This window comes from Oryctolagus cuniculus, chromosome 15, assembly GCF_051225735.1.
Source record: "Oryctolagus cuniculus isolate XC-2025 breed Fujian yellow rabbit chromosome 15, ASM5122573v1, whole genome shotgun sequence".
Classification (NCBI taxonomy): domain Eukaryota; kingdom Metazoa; phylum Chordata; class Mammalia; order Lagomorpha; family Leporidae; genus Oryctolagus; species Oryctolagus cuniculus.
Genome location: NC_142881.1, coordinates 65,139,905 through 65,158,467, shown reverse-complemented (window position 1 = coordinate 65,158,467; position 18,563 = coordinate 65,139,905). Strand labels below are relative to the sequence as shown.

Genomic DNA, 18,563 nt, shown 5'->3' with positions numbered 1-18,563 from the left:
CTGGTCTCTTTCTCTCTGCTTATTAAAGCCACCAGGATTTAATAAATAATAGAGGTTTGATCCTAATGATCTTATCCAATGCCAATCATGTCCCATAGGTCCTATCTCTAAGCATCACGGCTGGAATACTTTCCACCTTTTATCTCAAAATGGCAATTACATTTCAACACATAAATCCTTTGGGGTCACGCAAACCACAGGAATTGCAAAATTTGATGCTATATTACTAAAGTACCCAGACTATACTTATGAAGTATAACATGGAATTTCCTATCATTTAATACACATTATTTGCATTTTAAAAGATATATGTCATTTACTAATTCAGTAAATTTTTTAATCAATAAGCTATCATGTTCAAAAGCCTGATCATAAGGCTCTGTCAAAATAAAAATCCTGGGGCTGGTACTGTGACGTAGTGGGTAAATCTGCCGCCTACAGTGCCGGCATCCCATATGACACAGGTTTGAGTCCTGGCTGTTCCACTCCCAATCTACCTCTCTGCTATGGCTTGGGCTTGGGAAAGCAGTAGAAGATGTCACAAGTCCTTGGGCCCTTGTACCACATGGGAGACCCGGAAGAAGCTTCTGGCTTCAGTCTAGCCCAGCTCCAGCCGTTGTGGCCATTTGGGGAGTGAATCAATAGATAGAAGACCTCTCTCTCCTCTCTGTAATGCTACCTTTCAAATAAATAAATCTTTCAAAAAAAAAAAAAAAAACTTCATTGGCCTGTATACTATCATATTGAATTCAGTGTTTTAATGGAGCATCGTAAATGATTAACCTTAGAAATGCTATTGAGTTTTTAATTTATACTGCATGAAATGTTAAGCTAAATTCCAAGATATAATTTAATCCTCAATAGTCAGCTAATTTGTGCATTGCTCTTAGAAACTAACTTAATCATTATATTTCCGGGTATGTTGAATATCTCAAGATTCAACAGAATGTAAATATCCTGAATACCAAGGTAAAAAAGGATATTGTATCAGGACCCACATTAATTAGATGGTATAATCATTATGCCACTGAACTATACATTTGAATGTATCAACTTTCAGTTATATGATAATCAAAAATATAATGAGGAAACTCCAAAAAGTTCATGAAAAATGCATATTATGGGGGCCACTGCTATGGTGGACTGGTCAAGCCATCACCAGGGGTGCTGGCATTCTTTATGGGCACCAGTTCAAGTCGTAGCTGTTCCACTTATGATACAGCTCCCTGCTGTTGACCTGGGAAAGCAGCGGAAGATAGACCCTGTACCCACATGAGAGACCCGTAAGAAGCTCCTGGCTCCTGGTTACAGATGGGCCCAGCTCCAGTCATTGTGGCCATTTGTGGATGGAAGACCTTTCTTTTGTCTCTCCCTTTCACTGTCTATAACTCTACCTCTCAAATAAAGAAATAAAACCTTAAAAAAAAAAGCAGTGTCATTTCAGTGCAGTAGAAATACAAGCAAAGCATAAGAATGACAGCACACTACACAATACTTAGAATATACACTTGGCACACCTTTTGGTGGGTTCAGAATCTGAGGATTCAACCAATTACAAATTGCAAATATTTCATGCAGACCTCCTTCGTCATTATTTGCTGAACACTACAATATGACAGCTCCATCTCCACTATGCTTCTCCTTCCCCCATAACTCTGCCCTTCAAATAAATAAATACAACTTTTAAAATAAGTGTTAAAACTCAGTAGTGAAATCCTTTGTTCTTGGGATTTCCTTTTTGGAGACGTGTTTTGTTTTGTTTTTCTTTTAAATTGACTCATTTCATTACTTCCTATTGGTCTGTTCAGGTTTTCTATGACCATAGTTCAATTTTAGTAGCTTCTAAGTATCTAAAAATTTACCCATATCTTCAAGGTTTTCCAATTTGCTGCAATAAAGTTCACACCAGTCCTTACCAACCTCTGTATTTATCAGTTATGTCTCCTTCTTCATCTCTGATTTTATGAGTTCTCTTTTTCATGGTTACTGTAGTCAAAACTTCATCAATTTTGTGTACTTTTTCAACAAAACAACTCTTCCTTCATTGATCCTCCATATAGATTTTTGTCTATATTTCACTGACTTCTGCTCTTGTGGGTTGTCCTCCCACTCAGAAGTGCAGCAATGGGGTAACTCAGCAGCTTCTCAAAATGTGTTCCTGGCCAGTGAGGGCAGCAGGCTTCTCTCTAAGGGAACACTTCAGGTGCTCACACTGTAGGTGAACAATGCTGAGCTCCTCCTGCTTACATTCTCCCCACTGAGTGAGATACTTCCTGGTTCAGGGTTGATCTCCAGAGACAAGCTACAAACTTCCCTTCTTTATGAGTTTATCAAGTATTTCCATGTTTGTTCTGATCTGTTACATCCTCACTCCACTCTGACAAGTGTTTCAAACATTCCAGTGAAACAGTTGCTGTGTGTTGTTTTGCTTATACCACTCCCCTATTTCAATCCTTATGAAAACAAAGGCAACCTGAAGGTACAGGATGTAATTTCAATCATTTATTTCTCCGTCATTCTCTCTCTCTGGCCCAGTCTTATAAGGAAAATAACTTTGAAACAACCAGTCTTTATTTTTTTCTATTAGTGCTTTCTTCTGTCTATTTCTGATATAAAACCATCCTCTTCTGCTCAGTTCACTAGGAACATGTATTCTATTTTATGAAATCAAGTGTAGGGCCAGCATTGTGGCATAGCAGGTAAAGCCACAGCCTGTAGTGCCGGCACTCCATATGGGTGCCGGTTCAAGTCCTGGCTGCTCCACTTTCGATCCAGCTCTCTGTTATGGCTTGGGAAAGCAGTGGAAGATGGCCCAAGTCTTTGGGACCCTGCACCTGCATGGGAGACCCCAGAAGAAACACATGACTCCTGGCTTTGGATTGTCATAGCTCTGGCCGTTGTGGCCAACTGGGGAGTGAACCAGCAGATGGAAGACCTCTCTCTCTCTCTCTCTGCCTCTCCTTCACTCTCTGTGTAACTCTTTCAAATAAACAAATAAATATAAAAAAAAGAAATCAAGTGTTATCAGTTCTAGAATTGCAAAAAAAAAAAAAAGGGGGCCCAATTAAGATCTTCAAATTAAGGACCAGCACTGTAGCATAGCCAACTAAGTTCTTGCTTGTGATGTTGTCATCCCTTATCAGAATGCCAATTCCACTCCCAGCTATTCTGCTTCCATTCCAGCTTCCTGCTAATGTGCATGGGAAGGCACTGAACAATGGTACAAGTATTTCGGCCCCTACCAGCCATGTGTGAGACTAGGATGGAGTTTTTGGCTCCTGGTTTCAGCCTCGCCTAATCTAGTTTATAATGGCTATTCTAGGAGTGAATCAGCTCATAGAAGATCTCTGTCTCCTCCCTCCATTGTTCTTCCTTGCAAATAAATAGCTCTTAAAAAAATCTTCACATTAAATTAGTTGTAATTAGATCTTTTGGCAGGATCAACCAACAATTTTGACAAGTTCTGGGATTTCCATCATGTTTTTCAAATTAAAGGCTAAAAGGAAAACCTAAGAAGAAACATGACAAAAATGACAGAAGACATCCTCTAAAGTTAGGACTAGGGTGTACAAGATAAACATTTAACTGTGCTAAGTTAATAGAGATTGCTCATTGACTCCTTTTAAAAAACAGTGTTATGGGGCCAGTGCTGTGGCATAGCAGGTAAAGCTGCTGCCTGCAATGCCGGCATCCCATATGGGTGCTGGTTCGATTCCAGCTCTCTGCTAAGGCTTAGCAAAGCAGTGGAAGATGGCTCAAGTCCTTGGGCCCCTGCACCCACGTGGGAGACCCATAAGAAGCTCCTGGCTTCTGACTTCGGATCAGCACAGCTCTGGCCATTACGGCCAGTTGGGGAGTAAACTAGCGGATGGAAGACCCATCCCCAACTCTCTCTCCCTCTCTCTTTCTATAACTGACTTTTAAGTAAATAAATAAATCTTTTTTTAAAGTGTTATTTCCAAAGAAATTTATTTTAAGCTTCTTTAAAAAAAAGGAACACTTAATTACTCAAAAAAATCTGTATGTAAACTACAAAAAATGTCAATTATATGCTACCTACAAGTATATAAATTCAAATTTACATAAAACAAGATTGATTTGTGTATTTTATTTTGTATTCAAATAACTATCAATGACTAACACTTATTGACTCCAGACAACCAATAAATCTGAGAGTTGACAACACCCTACTTCAAAGTCCCTGACCAAAACAAGCTAATCAAATATTCAAGAACCTCAAGCTGGATTAAAAATTATTTTACCTCATAGTGTCCATAAGAATTCTTCTGCTGGTTTATAGTAGGCCTTTACTTACTTTTACTTTTTCTAAGAGAACAAGTTTTGAGGTACAGTTCTAAGGAAAGGAGTGTATGATATATTTTACTGCTTCATACACTATCATTCAGTTTCTGGAATTATAAAATTAAATTAATGGAAAATATTTGCTATACATATTTTTGATAATGTAACAGCAGCTACAATTTACTGAACTCTCATTATGTATAAGTACTGGAAAAAGTGCACTGTTCATTACATATGTCATTAAATTCTAACAACATGCCACACTGAGGTACAGACTGTCAAAAATGATGAAAGATCTTAAAATGTAAAAGAATGTCGATGTCATCAGTGGAAATTTATGTACTGTTCAGAGCACACTATTCCGAATGCTCTGGTAGCAGGGGTTTACATCTTTTCTCAGCACTGAGCTATACCATGAGTTTAAAAGTTATTCACGGGGCCGGCGCTCGGGCATGGAGGGTAAAGCCGCCACCTGCAGTGCTGGCATCCCATATGGGCAACAGTTTAAATCCCAACTGCTCCACTTCTGATCCAGCTCTCTGCTATGGCCTGAGAAAGCAGTAGAAGATGACCCAAGTCCTTAGGCCGCTACAACCACATGGGAAGACTCGGAGGAAGCTTCTGGCTTCAGACTGGCACAGCTCCGCCCATTGCGGCCAATTGGGGAGTGAACCAGCGGATGAAAGACTTCTCTTTTCCTCCTTCCCTCCCTCCCTCCTTCTCTCTCTCTCTGCCTCTCTTTCTCTGAGTAACTCTTTCAAATAAATAAATAAATCTTTAAAAAATTTATTCATTACTTATAGCATTTTTTATGGATTTATTTATTTATTTCAAACACAGTTACAGAAAAAGAGGGAGAGACACAGAGAAAGATCTGTTAGTTCACTCCCCAAATGGCTGCAATGGCCAGCACTGGGCCAGGCTGGAGTCAAGAGCCTAGAATTACATCTGGATCTCCCACATGGGGGGCAGGGGCCCAAGGACTTTGACCACCTTCCTCTCCTTTCCCAGGTGTATTAGCAGTGAGCTGAATTGGAAGTGAGAAACTGGGACATGAACTGTTGCCCATATTGTATGTCAGCATTTCAGTGGCAGCTTAAACCGCTGTGCAACAATACCACTTCCTATAGCAATAATTATCTATACACCAACAAAAAAATTTTGAGCCAGTATAGGGGCATTTGAAATTGGACCCATACCCAAAAAGTCAGTTTTATAATGTCTACTGATTCATTTCATGGAATACTTATGTCTCTGAATTCACCTTTATTTATTTTTCTGCATCTCATGTGTTTATTTCACCTTCAGGAATTAGTTTCTTTTTTAAATTTTATTTAAGGTATACAAATTTCATGTATTTCATATATATAGATTTAGGAACAGTGATACTTCCCATCCTACCTTCTCTCTTGCCCATGCTCCAATACTTCCTCCTCTTTCCTCTTTTATTCTCTATCAATTTTTACCATGATCTACTTTCAGTTTACTTTACGCTAATAAGATTAACCCTACACTGAATAGAGAGTCCAACAAATAGTAAGAAGAAAAAAACACTGTTCCTCAACCATAGAAACAGGGCTATATAAAGAATCATCGAATTTTTTTTAAATTTATTAATTTGATGGGTAGAGTTGTAGACAATGAGAGAGAGAGAGAGACAGAGAGAAAGGTCTTCCATCCGTTGGTTCACTCCCCTAATGGCCACTATGGCCGGCGCTGCACTGATCCAAAGCCAGGAGCCAGGTGCTTCTTCCTGGTCTCCCACACGGGTGCAGGGGCCCAAGCACTTGGGCCATCCTCCACTGCCCTCCCGGGCCTCAGCAGATAGCTGGACTGGAAGAGGAGCAATCGGGACTAGAACCTCATATGGGATGCCGGCATCACAGGTAGAGGATTAACCAAGTGAGCCATGGCGCTGGCCCCCAAACATCAAATCTTAAAATGTCCATTTCACTCCTATATATTACATTTTTGGTATTCTATATTAGTTACCAAAGATCATGGAAAGTATATGGTATCTGTCTTTGTGGGACTGGCTTATTTCATTAAGTATAATCATTTCCAGTTGTATCCATTTTGTTGCAAAAGACAGGATTTCATTTTTTTTATGGCTGAGTATATACACCATAATTTCTTTATCTAGTTATCAGTTGACTGGACATCTAAGTTGATTCTATATCTTAGGTATCCTGGACTGAGCTGCAATAAATATGGGGATACAGATAACTCTTTCATATGCTGATTTCATTTCTTCTGGATAAATTCCCAGGCATGCGATCTGTGTATCTATTTTCAGCTGAGGTATCTCCCATACTGTTCTTCCACAATAGCTGTATTAGTTTACATTCCAACCAACAGCAGATTGGTACCTTTTCCACCACATCCTCATCAGTATTTATTGTTTGTTGGTTTGTATATGAAAGCCATTCTAACCAAGATGAGGTAAAACCTCATTATAGTTTTGATTTGCATTTCCCTGATGACTAAGTGATCCTGAGCATTTTTTCATGTATCTGTTGGCCATGTGAATATCCTCTTTAGAAAAATTCCTGTGCAAGTCCTTTCGTTGCTATTGATTTCTTGAGTTCTTTATAGGTTCTGGATATTACTCCTTTATTTGTTGCATAGCTTGCAAGTATTTTTTCCCATTCTGTTGATTGCCTCTTCACTGTGCTGAGTGTTTCCTTTGCAGAACAGAAGCTTCTCAGCTTAACGTAATCCTATTTGTCTGAATTTCCCATTACATTAAGAATAATATCTCATCGATTCAAGCATTAATTATGAGTTAAATAAAATATCTGACAAGTGTTTATATCTGTGAGAGTCAGAATTCTATCCTTTTTTAAAAATTAGCTCAGGAAAGTTCTATGATTATTATCATCTTATAACACAAGAAACTGAAACTTGAAAAATTTAAGTGTCTTGCCCAGGTTGTTTAAACTGCATGGCACTGGACTATGCTACAAATTAGATTTCTTGGTTTTTCTACATTGTTATCTCAAGTATCAGTGACATCAAGAAACACAGAAATGTGCTAGAAAAGCTTTAAAAACATTACAGCCTATAGAACTATCATATAATTTAATTAGTGAAGACATCTTTACCCAACTAATTAACAAATGAGATGGCTTTTCAAAAAAAAGTTAAGTTTAATTTTCAGTTCAAATAAATGAATATATGATGTATGGGGGTGTGGAGGCAAAAGTTCCTGAATCCTAATTCCAAAACAGAGTTAAAAAAAGAGGACCCTGGCAACAATTTTGGTCCCACAATCATTTGTGGCCCATTATGTGCTGTAAGAAATACTTACTGAAGCTTTTTTTTTTTTTTTTTTTTTTGACAGGCAGAGTGGACAGTGAGAGAGAGAGAGACAGAGAGAAAGGTCTTCCTTTGCCGTTGGTTTACCCTCCAATGGCCGCTGCGGCTGGCGTGCTGCGGCCGGCGCACTGCGCTGATCCGATGGCAGGAGCCAGGTACTTATCCTGGTCTCCCATGGGGTGCAGGGCCCAAGCACTTGGGCCATCCTCCACTGCACTCCCTGGCCACAGCAGAGAGCTGGCCTGGAAGAGGGGCAACCGGGACAGAATCAGGCGCCCCGACCGGAACTGGAACCCGGTGTGCCGGCACTGCAAGGCGGAGGATTAGCCTAGTGAGCCGCGGTGCCGGCCGAAGCTCTCTTTTTTTCTTAGCAAGGGCAAATGCAACAAAAGACTGTTCCCGTGCTTAATGCCATATCCAGACACTGCATCATAGTGTTGACCCATAAAGGTAGAGGTATGTCTTTCTTTTACAAAGTAAATAACTATGAAATCTATGTGTAGATTTATACTAGGCAATCTCATAGCACAACAATCATTGAGACAGAACTAAAAGCATATTTTTACTAAGTGGTAAAATAATCTTTTAATACAAAGTACAAAACACTGTCTAAAAGACAAAAAACTAAAAAAATTTTAAAAAGAAAAACAGGATAAAGGGAGAGAGGGAAGCCAGAAAGACACAAAACTGTGATATAAGGGGCAAAACCATTGCATGTGGTGCTGGCATTCCATATTGGCACCAGTTTGAGTCCCGGTAGCTCCATTTCCAATCGGGTTCCCAGGTAATGCTTTTGGGAAAGCAGTGTAAGATGGCCCAAGTACTTGGGCCCCTACACCCATGTGGGAGACCCAGAGGAAGCTGCTAGCTCCTGGATGTGGAATGGCCCAGCTCTGGCCATTTGGGGAGTGAAGTAGTAGATGGAAGAGCTCTCTGTATCTCCCTCTTTCTCGCTGTAACTCTGCCTTTCAAACAACAAAATAAATAAATCTTTAAAAAAAAGTGTGATATAAATTAGAAAAATTTCACAGAAACATTAAAATAACACTCAAAACAATAAAACATTGCTTTATTTAGGTGAACAATTAAAACCCCTCAATATAATTCAACAAGAAAAAACATGACTAAAGAAGATATGCTTTCATTATTTTATTCAAATTTCAAAAACTAGTGGTGAGGCAATCAGTTATTGCTTAGATGCCGGCCTGGCCTGCCCTGTATATTCTCTTCATTAAACCAGGGGGAGGGTCAGCGCCGTGGCTCACTCGGCTAATCCTCCACCTGCAGTGCCGGCACCCTGGGTTCTAGTCCCAGTTGGGGCACCGGGTACTAGTCCTGGTTGCTCCTCTTCCAGTCCAGCTCTATGCTGTGGCCTGGGATGGCAGCAGAGGATGACCCAAGTGCTTGGGCCCTGCACCCGCATGGGAGGCCAGGAGGACGCACCTGGCTCCTGGCTTCAGATCGCAGCAGCGCCCACTGTAGCGGCCATTAGGGGAGTGAACCAAAGGAAGGAAGACCTTTCTCTCTGTCTCTCACTGTCTATAACTCTACCTGTCAAATAAAACAAACAAACACACACCAGGGGGAGAAGAGGACTAGGGGTGCGTGGTGCAGTAGTTAAGTTGCCATTTGGGAAGCCTGCATCCCGTACTGGAGTGTGAGCTCAAGTTCCAGCCAATCTGCTTCCAGTTTCACTTCCTGCTGTTGGGCACTCTGGAAGCCTGCAGGTGAAGGCTCATATGTTTGAGTTCAGGCCACCCAAGTGGTAAACCTGTATTGAAATTGGAGCTCTTGCCTTCAGCCTGGCTGTTGTGGGTATTTGGATGTAAATCGGCAAACGGAAGACATCTCCCAGTCGGTTTTCTTTCCTCTGCTTTTCAAATAAAATGAAAATAGGCCAGCGCCATGGCTCACTAGGCTAATCCTCCACCTGCAGTGCCAGCACCCTAGGTTCTAGTCCCAGTTGGGGCGCCAGTTCTGTCCTGGTTGCTCCTCTTCCAGTCCAGCTTTCTGCTGTGGCCTGGGAAGGCAGTGGAGGATGGCCCAATTCCTTGGGCGCTGCACCTGTGTGGGAGACCAGGAGGAGGCAATGGCTCCTGGCTTCGGATCGGTGCAGCCAGCCGTGGCGGCCATTTTGGGGGTGAACCAACATAAGGAAGACCTTTCTGTCTCTAACTCTGCCTGTCAAAAAATAAAAAAATAAAATAAAATAAAATGAAAATAAATTAACAAAAAAGGTTAAGGGCCGGTGCTGTGACTCAGTGGCTTAATCTTCCACCTGCGGCGCAGGCATCCCATAAGGGCACTGGTTCTAGTCTCAGCTGCTCTTCTTCCGATCCAGCTCTCAGCTATGGCCTGGGAAAGCAGTAGAAGATGGCCCAGATGCTTGGGCCCCTGCGCCCATGTGGGAGACCTGGAAGAAGCTCCTGGCTCCTGTCTACAAATAGGCACAGCTCCTACCACTGTGGCCATCTAGGGAGTGAATCAGCGGATGGGAGATATTTCTGTCTCGCCTTCTCACTGTCTGTAACTCTCTCTCTCAAATAAATGAACAAAATACTTAAAAATTAAATTAAATTAAATAAAAATTAAAAGAAGCCGCCAAAGGGCTAACATTTGGTGCAGTGGCTCAGACACTGCTTTGGACATACACATACCACATCGGACTGCCTGGCTGGATTTCAGGATCCACTTCAGATCCTACTTCCTGATAATGTAACCTGGGAGGCAGCAGAGGATGCCTCATGTACACAGGTCCCTATTACCACCCACTTGGGAGTCCCTTCCTGAACTATGGGCTCCCTGCTTCAGCCTGGCCCTTCTATGACTGTTGCAGACATTTGTGGAGTCAACCAGTGGATAGAAGATCTGTCTCTCTGCCTTTCAAATAAAATGTAAATTAAAATTTTAAAGAATAAATAAAAAGAAATCACAATTTGAATAGCCAACTTTATATAAGAAATTATTCAGTAATGCTAAAATTGGCATTAATGGGTACCTCCTTGTTAATGATAGGGAGGTTTAACAAGACTGTGCTGTTATCACCATCTGCTACATCCTGCTCTGTTGTTATAAAAATAGTTGTGGTACTGATAGTTTTACAAATGCTGCAGGTGTAGGACATTAAAACAGAGAATTCTCTTTGATCAGTCCAATGTCATCTTCTCTTTTAAAATCTAAGTAGTCTGGACTGCTCTCAGATTCTCAGATGTACTGTGTTTGTAAAAAAGCCTTTTAACCTCTAACTAGTTTTTCTAGGTGAAATAGGCCACAAAAGAGATAATGAGAAATATTTTTAAATACAATAAAACCAGAGATTAACCTTTCTTCAAAAAAACAATCTCCAAATAGAAAACCAATATGAGGCTTTTGACTTAAATCATTCTGTCTTCTAAATACTATAAGTGAAAAATGCTACACGGTTATTGACATGTGAGCTCTATAATTTTTGTTCATTATGTTTCCCTTTCATTTAAACGTTAACTCCTTAAGCTTATTTTCTGTTAAATGTTTAGAAACTCCCTGTACATGAGGTTTGGAAATGCAGTAAAACACAATTCTGAAAATTGGTTAGTTACATAATATTCTGAGTAAAAAATTTTAAAGCATCCCCTCTCCTCCAGATGCAATCCTGTATTAAAAAATAAACATACTGGCATTTAGGCAGTTCTCTCAAAATTTAACTAAAAACAAACAGAAACACTGCTAAAATTAAACATAAATATGGAGGCTTAGCTACCTAGGAGAGAAATAAGAAATTAGAATATGAAAAAACTCAAAGATCAGAAAACTAGGTTAGAAATTATGATTTAGAAATAAAGATCCAGTCATTGAAAGAGATCAAGTTAAACTTTAATGCTTATGTGAAAAAAATTCAAAGCCACTACTGATAGTTTTATAATCATGATTAGGAAGAAAATCCATAATTAGAAACCTAATGTCAGCTCTATTACCAAAAGGAAAACAGAAGAAATAGTGCTATTTGGCAAGGAAGTATATAAATTTGGTTATTTAAATAAAATTATTCCCTATAATTAACAATGTATTATTTTATTCAGAGATCCTTGCTTAAACAAAAGGAAAAATTCACTGTATTTGAAAATATGGTAGTTATAAATGAGATAGGAAAATGTTTGTTCTTTATTATTGAACAGTCATAAAAATTCATATAACTTCAATGTTGTAAAGCTGACAGGGAGAATAAATAATTTATTCCAATGATTATCTTCTTACATTACAATTAACAAAGATAAGAGGGTACTAAAAGATTTGACCAACTGACCAAATATAAAGAAAAGCAACATGTTAAAAACAAATATAAAACATTAGAAAAACCAATAATTCAATTTGCAGGAAGCTTAAAAATAAGTAAATTTACAGAAGTTAAAGCAATACAGAAATACCCCATGTTGTTCATTAGGTTTCTTAAAAATTCAGCAAGTCAGTTAATACCACGCATCTCCAAGGAATAAAGAAGATTTCTATCAAGGAAAACCATTTTCCTGAAAAAGCATGAAATAATCCATTTGCTGAGAACTATATTTAAAATGATGGATACTTCACTCTGAAAACCTTCAGTTCTTGAAAAACTTAAGACTAGAAGTGGAAAGGGTGTGTGAAACACTACTCAAAATTGCTGAGATGTAGAAAAGCCAAAATTGAAGTACTTAAGGATAGAAAAATCTCCAGCAAGAACAAGTGGACACCACTAGGATTCTAATTTTGCTTCTTTACCCATCTTATTATTTTGTTTACCTTACTTAATCAGAACCCTTATTATTAAAAATGAAGATCAGAGAAGGCATTTGGCACAGTACTTAAGTCACTGCTTGGGATGGCCACATTCCAAATAGAGATCCTGGTTCAGGTTCTTACTACTCTGTTTCAGATTTGGTTGCCTGCTGAAGCACCTTCCAAGAAGCAGCAGTGATGGCTTAAGGACTTGGGTCCTTGCCATCCATGTGGGAAACCCAGATGTAGCATCAGGTTCCTTACTCTAGCCTGGCCTTCCATGGCTACCATGGGCATTTGGGGAGTGAAGCAGGAAATGGAAGATGTTTCTCCTTCAAACAAAATGAAAGAAATAAATGAAATGAAGATCACCTCTTCTTCCTCAAGAGCTATTGTTAAGATCTAAAGAGCAAGAAGCTATACAACAGTATAAAATAAGAGTTGAAATAGATAATATAAGTAAGTAAAGTAGATGAGTTAACAAAATCAACAGAGCCAACGAAGACAATAGAAAACAATGGTCTTAACATAGAGTGATCAACTTCTTAGAAAAGATTACGAGTTTTTTAGAATTACCCATACAGGATAAAAAAAAATCAGTAATTAGCTATAATAGATAATTATGAAGCACACTGGTGAAGTAGGCAGCACCAAATAACACACCAAAGAAACAATACAGAAAAAAAATCAAGCATACCAACATATTCATTGTGGGGGGAAAAATAAAGAGAACAGAAAAAATATTTGAAGACATAATGATCTCAAATTTCCCAAATCTGATGAAAAATATCAGTCTACACATCAAAGTAGCCCAATGAACTCCAAGTATGATAAACTCAAAGAGATCTACACTAAAATATATAATAAACTGTTGAAACAAAGAATCCTGAAAACAGCAAGAAAAAAGTAAATTGTCACAAAAAAGGTCCTTAAGAGCTAATTTTCCTAAGAAGCCACGGAGGCCAGAATTAAGTCAGTTGACATATTTAATGTACTAAGTGAGAAAAAAAAAGTCAATCATGAATTCTATATTCAGCAAAACTATCCTTCAAAAATAAAAGAGAGGGGCTGGCACTGTGGTAAAGCAGGTAAAGCTGCTCCCTGCAGTGCTGGCATTCCGTGTGGGCACCAGTTCTAGTCCCGGCTGCTCCACTTCCCATCCAGATCTCTGCTATGGCCTGCGAAAGCAGTAGAAGATGGCCCAAATCTTTGGGCCCCTGCACCTGTGTAGGAGACCCAGAAGAAGCCCCTGGCTCCTGACTTCAGATCGGCACAGCTCCAGCCATTGTGGCCATCTGGGGAGTGAACCATTGGATGGAAGACCTGTCTCTCTGCCTCTGCCTCTCTGTAACTCAGCCTTTCAAATAAAGTGGATAAATCTTTAAAAAATAAAATAAAAAAGAAATCAAGAAATTCCCAGATAAACAAAAGCTAAAGATGTCTTTTTAATAGTAAACCTACTCTACAAGAATGCTAACATGTATCTAGGCTAAAATGAAGTGATCCTACATAGTAACTAGAAGCCATAAGAAGAAAGAAATATCCCTGGTAAAATTTAAATACCAGTTACTGAAGTTTGCAATTCTTCTTTTAATCCTATAAGATATAAACGTCTCAGGAGTAAAATAGTTAACTGACTTATTTAATAAGTATACAATAAATGCTCAAGATGAAATCGATGATAATAATGTAAGAGGATGGAGACAGATACTAAGATGATATTATTCAAACTAGGTTGTTAGGGATATTAGGGTAAACACTGACAATAACAAATACATGGGGGCCAGCGTTGTACCGAAGTGGGTTAAACCGCCACATGGAGCACTGGCATCCCATATGGGCACCAGTTTGAGTTCTGGCTGTTCCACTTCCAATCCGGCTCCCTGGTAATGCACCTGAGAAAGCAGCAAAGGATAGCCCAAGTCCTCCAGCTCCTGTACCCATGTGGGAGACAGAGAAGAAGCTTCTGGTTCCTGGCTTTGGCCTGGCTCAGTCCTGGTCATTGTGGTCATTTGAGAAGTGAACCAGCAGATGGAAGACCTCTATCTCTCTGTTTCTCCCTGTCTCTCTCTGTTACTCTGCACTTCAAATAAATAAGTCTTTTTAAAAAACACACATACAAGAAAGGAAAATGAAGATGGAAATAAAAATAGTACACTACAAAAAATCAACTACATAAAATTAAGAATTATCCATGCTTTATAACTTTCAAATAGAAATTTAAAATAGGCAATTACTACTAGATGAATTGTGACATCACCACCACCACCACCGATATTTATATGTGAAGCACTAATCCTCAGTACTTTAGAATGTGCCTGTAAAAGAGTACTTCAAAAGGTTTGTAGAAAATGGAAATAAAAACTAAGCTTATTTTTGTGCAGAAAAAGTGGAATCAGGGAATACAGGGTCTTTAAAAAGTTAATTTAGTGGCAGGAGTTGCGATGTAGCAGGTTAAGCCACCACTTGGGACACTTGAATTCCATATCAGAGTGCCTGAGATCAAGTCCTGCCTCTGTTTCTGATCCAGCTTTCTGCTAATGTGCAACAGATGATGGCCCATGTACCTAGGTCCCTGCTATATCCATATGGGAGACCCAGATGGAGTGCCCGGTATCTGGCTTTGACTTGGCCCAGTCCGAACTTGGCATTTGCAGTTAAATAGTGGGTAGAACATGCCTCCCTTCATCTCTCCCTATCACTTTGCCCTTCAAATATATAAAGTTTTTTTTTTTTTAATTCATGGAGAATGTGCAATTATGAAAAAAATCATGTATGGATTTTAATTTTTTTGAGGGGGCAACAAAATAAACTAGCTTTTTAATTCGATTTCACATGAACTTCTCCAAGTACCTTCATATTTGGAGACAGGACATTTAACAAAGTAATTAAACCAGTGAATCCATTGCAATAGGGCTTAATCTAATCTGATGGTACCCTTATCAGAAGAGGAAATTGGGACAGAGAGAGATATCAGGGGTACATATGCACAGAGGGACAACCATGTGAAGAGGCAATAAGAGGGAGGCCATTTGCAGGCCAGTGAGAGAGCCCTCATGCAGAAATCCAAGCTGTCAAAACCTTGACATCGGACTTGTAATCTCCAAAATAGTGAGAAAAAAAATCTGTAATTAAAGCTGTCTAGCATCTGGAATTACGTTATTATAGCTCTAGCAAACTAATAACATAACTTTATTTATAAACTACTCTGTATTAACTACTTTTGCATTATATAAATGCCATTTTAAAAATGAAACTATGGGGCCAACTCTGTGGCACAGCAGGTTAACACCCTGGCCTGAAGTGCCAGCATCTCATATGGGCGCTGGTTCAAGACTCCACTTCAGATCCAGCTCTCTGCTATAATCTGGAAAGCAGGAGAAGATGACCCAAGTGCTTGGGTCCCTGCACCCACGTGGGAAACCTGGAAGAAGTTCCTGGCTCCTGGCTTTGTATCAGTGCAGCTCTGGCTGTTGCAGCCAACTGGGGAGTGAAACATCAGATGGAAGAGCTCTCTCTCTCTCTCTCTCTCTCTCTCTCTTCTCTGCCTCTCCTCTCTCTGTGTAACTCTGACTTTCAAATAAATAAATCTTTAAAAAAAACCCAAAACTACAGAATTAGTTAATAGTGTCAGCAATAATTAAGAGTAAATATGTGAGAAAAGATAATATTTATTTAAACTGTTCTTAACTTTTTATTAGAAAATTATGTTTTATCGGCCTTATTGTGTATTCTTAAAAAGCATGTCTTAAGATTTTTAAGAAGAGTGTTGATGGCTGGCACCGCGGCTCAACAGGGTAATCCTCTGCCTGCGGTGCCGGCACCCTGGGTTCTAGTCCTGGTCAGAGCGCTGGATTCTGTCCTGGATGTCCCTCTTACAGTCCAGCTCTCTGCTGTGGCCCGGGAGTGCAGTGGAGGATGGCCCAAGTGCTTGGGCCCTGCACCTGCATGGGAGACCAGGGGAAGCACCTGGCTTCTGGCTTCGGATCAGTGCAGTGCGCTGGCTGCAACATGCCGGCCGCAGCGGCCATTTGGGGGTGGTGGTGAACCAACGGCAAAGGAAGACCTTTCTCTCTGTCTCTCTCTCTCACTGTCCACTCTGCCTGTCAAAAGAGTGTTGGGGCCAGCACCACAGCTCAATAGGCTAATCCTCCGCCTGCAGAGCCGGCACACTGGGTTCTAGTCCCGGTCGGGGCGCCGGATTCTGTCCCAGTTGCCCCTCTTCCAGGCCAGCTCTCTGCTGTGGCCAGGGAGTGCAGTGGAGGATGGCCCAAGTGCTTGGGCCCTGCACCCCATGGGAGACCAGGAGAAGTACCTGGCTCCTGCCTTTGGATTAGCGCGGTGCGCCGGCTGTGGTGGCCATTGGAGAGTGAACCAATGGCAAAGGAAGACCTTTCTGTCTCTCTCTCTCACTATCCACTCTGCCTTTCAAAAAAAAAAAAAAAAAAAAAAAAAAAGTGTTGGGCAGGTAAATGGCCTATTTATTAAGATGCCAGAGTAGGAACCGGCACTGTGGCATAGCAGGTAAAGCCACTGCCTGTAGTGCCAACATCCCATATGGGCACCAGTTTGAGACCCAGCTGTTCTACTTCGGATCTAGTTCTCTGCTATGGCCTGGGAAAGCAGTAGAAAATGCCCCAAGTCCTTGGGCCTCTGCACCCACGTGGGAGACCTGAAAGAGGCTCCTGGCCCAGCTCTGGCCCTTATGGGCCATTTAGGGGAGTGAACCAGCAGATGGAAGACCTCTCTCTCTGTCTCTGCTTCTCTGTAACTCTGCCTTCCAAATAAATAAATAAATCTTTAAAAAAAAAAAAATAAAAGATGCCAGAGTAGGTCTCACATCAGAGTACCTGAGTTTGGTACCCAGATCTGTCTCCTCCTGCTAGTTTCCTCCTAAAACCTGGAAAGTACTGATGATGGCTCAAGCAACAGGGATTCTGTCCACTACTTGACAGACCTGGATTAAATTCTCAGCTTTTGGTTTTGGCCAGGCCCAGCCCTGGGAATTGCATGTTATCTGGGGAGTGAACCAGCAGTTGAGAGCATTTTTTTTGTTTTGTCTATTTCTCTTTTTATCTCTCTGGCTCTCAGAAAAGCAAATTAAAAACAATTTTTAAACAAATTTAAGTAATATTTAATGAAAACAATGATACAATGCAACAATATTCCACATTTGTGTTTAATTTCCAGTAACATTACTTTGAACTGTATTATCCTTTCTAGTGTGTATTAAAACAAAACAGAGTAAAATGAAAAACCCACTTTGACTTAGCAGCTCTGAGTATCAAGCTCACATTCTTAATGTCAGTCCAGTACAATGACACTGTGCTCAATATTCTCTCAACAAAAGCATGTGCATATGGAATATTTGATACTTTACTTATTAGCAACAGCAGCTATTTAGATTTTACTACAGAAATTAGTTCGCAATTCAAAAACAAAATCCCCTGCATTTATATATTTGCATTGGTACAAAAGTTATTTGAATTTGTGGAGCTAATGTTAAATTCCAAACAAATTAGAGTTTCAGCAAGGAAAATGAGAAAGTTCTATTTAACTCTTGGGTGCCCATTTCTGGTGACTTTTTCCATGCTGAGTTTTGAAGCAACCTTACCACACTAAACTGATCAATTTGTTTAACTTGTGAGTTTCTTATAGCTTCCTTATGACCTCTTCAATTATCATCAAACATTTTATGAAAAATGGCGTATAAAATGCTTATTTGTTTTACTGCAGTCTTATTTCCCATTCTCATCCTCAGTGTTTTGGCAACTTAGAGGACATTACTTTTCTTTCACATTTTGATAATATTTTCCTGCAAAGATTCTTTTCTAGGCACAGCAACAATCATAGTCATCTTAGGTACATATCCATGGTGGTCATTTTCATTTGTTTCTTTCAAGCCAGAAATCACATTAAGTCCTTCTATGTATTTTGAAAAACTGAAGTGACCCAAAGTGTTCATAACAAAAGCATCAGAATCATAGGGAAGCAAATCACATTCCTTGTTAAATACAAGGAATGCAAGATATTTAGCAGATAATATCTTTTCATTTTCATTAGTAGAAAGTATACAATAGATTGTGTAAAACTTTATATCAATGCTTCTAAATCAGTATATATGAAATACATGAACTTTTTATACCTTAAATTAAAAAATTATATTTGTTTGCTCATCAAATATTAAGGTATGTAAGTCTAGAAAACCTTTT

General features: G+C 39.7%; 1 protein-coding gene across 5 annotated transcripts in view; it reads right to left on the bottom strand.

The window, feature by feature from the left end:
- The window catches only part of ADK (adenosine kinase), a 598,204-nt gene that overhangs the window by 374,766 nt on the left and 204,875 nt on the right, over positions 1-18,563 (bottom strand). The window lies entirely within an intron of this gene.